Consider the following 3,488-nt stretch of genomic DNA (forward strand, 5'->3'; position numbering starts at 1 on the left):
CTTGAAGGCTCATAAGGTTGATCTAACCCAGTTATTGCATTCCAAAAATGATTCCAATTAAACCTTGGATCAAACCTACGAGGGCTATCGGTGGTTAATCCAAAACAAGAATTAAAGTCACTAAATGCCCATAGAAATTCTTGATTCATTAGTCTAAATGAGATTTTTCCAAAATAATCATCTTCATTAGTAAAATGGACATCCAATGAACTTAAAAATTCCAAAACAAGACGAGGATATGTAGGCAAATGTGTGTACATAATATCACTCCAATCCAAAAACCCAATCATCAAATCTACATCTTCCCTAATTCCAAGCATATCAAGAACAGTTGGGTCCATATATCTAGTATACACTATCTTTCTATTGACAAGAATTGCAAATCTAGTTACTTGATCATCATTTCTAAACACAATATTGAATTCATTGTTATTACCTTCGTTGCGTGAAGTCCTTTTGCCTTTGCCCTTCACTGGTTGTTTTCCTTTGTCCCTTGATGGCTCCTTCCCTTTGTCTCCACTGGATCCACCACCTCCTTTGCGAAGTTTCTTCAAAATGTTGGACATCTTGATGAGTTTAGATAGGGGAAGAATTGTCTAGGGTTGGAAAAATGGAACTCAAAGAACAAAACTTCAAAGAGCAAAGATCTTAGGTTAGGAGAACAAAGAGTCCAAGTCTTAGAGAGGAGGAGAATCCGGATCTAAGAGATCTTGAGAGATTAGAGAGGAGTTTTTAAGAGATTGGGAGAGAAAGAGATGTTTTGGAGAGTTAGGGGTGTGCGGAACACGGCCAAGATCTGGCCGTGTAAGGTAGAAAGAGGACTTTAATAACTCTCCTACATGGGCCGTGCAGATCCACACGGCCTCCCCCTCTTACTTCTCTGGATTCTTCGCACGGCCGTGTCTGGGACACGGCCTCTCCATCTTTCTTCTCGGAATTCTTTGCACGGCCGTGTTTGGGACACGGCCTAGACCTTTTTCTCCTCGGGATTCTTTACACGGTCGTGTTTGAGACACGGCCTAGACCTTTTTCTCCTCGGGAGATCCTACACGGTCGTGTCTAGATGACACGGCCCAAGCACTTCCCTTCTCTGCAACCTTTGCCTGGCCGTGTATAGCACACGGCCGGGCTCTGTTTTGCACCTAACCTGAAAACAAAATCAAAAGAATGCATCAAACTAAAAGAAATTAAAATACAAATCAAAACTAACTAAAAGAACCTTTGGGTTGCCTCCCAAGAAGCGCTTGTTTAAGGTCTTTAGCTCGACCAAACTTGATCATTCACTTCTTTTCCTCGCCCTTGGAGGACAGATATACTTTTCGTTTTTGTTGGGAGATCTTCTCCCAACATCTTCCACCACATTGTCTCCTTCGTTTGGTGGCCTTCCATGAGGATGGAAATTCCATTCCTCAAGTTTATAAATGCTTGTCCTGCTAAAGCATTTAAAAGAGACGAGACATGGTTAGAGATATTAGATAAATCATATTCCAACCTTTCCTTACCAATTACCAAAGAAAGCTTATGATTTTTGACATCAATTATAGCTCCAGCTGTAGAAAGGAAAAGTCTTCCTAATATGATAGGAATCCTGGGGTCCTCTTCCATGTCCAACATGACAAAATCTGTGGGAATAACATTCCCATCCACCTCTACTGGCACATCTTCTATAATACCCAAAGGGTACCTGCAGGAATGATCGGCAAGTTGAAGTGTCATAGTAGTAAGTTTAATGTTTTTGAGACCTAATTTATTACAAATTGAATAGGGAATGAGGCTAACACTTGCCCCCAAATCACAAAAAGCTTTTTCAAAAAATTCTTTTCCTATGTTGCAAGGAATATAAAAACTCCCTGGGTCCTTTAGTTTTGGGGAAGTGTTCTTCTCCAAAATAGAACTACAGTCCTCACTAAGCGCAATGGTCTCAACCTCTCCTCTTCTTCTCTTGTTTGACATGAGATCCTTCAGGAATTTGGCAAATCTAGGCATTTGAAGAATAGCATCAATAAGAGGTACCTCTACACAAATTTCCTTAACTTTTTCTAAAAACTTGCCAAATTCTTCATCTTTCTTGAGCATTGTAAGTCTCTGAGGAAAAGGGACAGCTTTGCTCTGATGGTTCAGTGGGAGAGTCTCTTCAACCTCAATGGTACTCTCCTCATTAGCTTGAATCTGATTTGGTATAAGAGGAGAGAGCTCTTCTTCTTTTTGTATCCCTTTTGGAGCAGTCACTTGGGAGTCTCCCAAGGTCCGTCCGCTCCTAAGCTCAATTCTATTGCAATGCTCCATAGGATTCACATCAGGTTTTCCTGGAAGTTGTCCTGGTGCTCTGGATGATGAGGAAGCTAGTTGGGCAATTTGACTATCCTGGATCTTTTGATGCTTTTCAGAATTATCCATTCTTTGAATGAGCTTTGCTAAATCTTGCTTCATTTCATTCTGACTTGAGATAATTTCTTCAAGCATCTTTTCAATATTTGACTTTGGTAAGCCTTGAGAAGATAGATGTTGAAAATTTTGTTGCCCAGCTTGAAAATTTGGTCTTGCCCCCATAGATGGTCCTTGATCTTGATTATTTCTGTAAGAAAAATTGGGATGACTCTTCCATCCAGGGTTATAAGTATTTGAGTATGGGTTGTTCTGCCTTTGATTGTAACTCATGATTGCATCACATTGTTCCAGTTGATTGATTTGTGCAGTGATAGCTCCCAATGGACATGAGTCATTTGAGTGCTCTGAACTCCCACATACTTCACAAGATGTACTAATAGCATTGACCATATTAGCACTAGTCCCCATATTCTCGAATTTCTTTGTAAGAGCGTCCAATTTTGCAGACAAAAGAGTGACTGCATCTACATCAAACTTCCCTGATGCTTTAATTGTTGGGTTTACAGAAGAATAGCCACCACTTCTTTCATTTGCCCATTGATGATGATTTCGTGCTACACTGTCAATAATTTCTTCAGCTTCATCTAAACTTTTATTCATAAGTGCCCCTCCAGCAGCTGAATCAAGGGACACTTTGGTATGATAGTTGATACCATTATAAAAAGTGTGCAACACTAACCATCTTTCCAACCCATGATGTGGGCATTGTCTGAGCATGCTATTATATCTATCCCATGCTTCAAAAAGAGATTCTAAGTCAGTTTGCTTGAAGCTTGCAATTAAATTCCTCATATGAGCTGTTTTGCTTGGTGGATAGAATTTATCAAGAAACTGTTGCTCACACTGCTCCCAAGTGGTGATGCTATTAGGGGCCAAAGAATTCAGCCATTGCTTTGCCCTATCTCTTAAATAAAACCCAAATAATAATAATCTAACTGCTTCTGAAGGAACTCCATTCATTTTCATGGTACCACATATTTCATAAAAGACCTCTAAGTGTTGATTGGGGTCTTCATGAGGTCCTCCACCAAATTGGTTATGATGCACCATAGATATAATTGCGGGTTTGATCTCAAAGTTATTAGCTTCCACTGAAGGTC

The 3,488-nt window shown here is 40.0% G+C and overlaps 1 non-coding gene across 1 annotated transcript; it reads left to right on the forward strand.

The window, feature by feature from the left end:
* The first annotated feature begins 3,076 nt into the window (after nucleotides 1-3,076).
* On the forward strand, nucleotides 3,077-3,182 carry LOC122054483. The gene has a single exon (XR_006132786.1). It is a non-coding gene; the product is annotated as a small nucleolar RNA R71 (small nucleolar RNA).
* Nucleotides 3,183-3,488: the final 306 nt, after the last annotated feature.

The sequence above is a fragment of the Zingiber officinale genome, chromosome 3A (genome assembly GCF_018446385.1).
Source record: "Zingiber officinale cultivar Zhangliang chromosome 3A, Zo_v1.1, whole genome shotgun sequence".
Taxonomy (NCBI): Eukaryota; Viridiplantae; Streptophyta; class Magnoliopsida; order Zingiberales; family Zingiberaceae; genus Zingiber; species Zingiber officinale.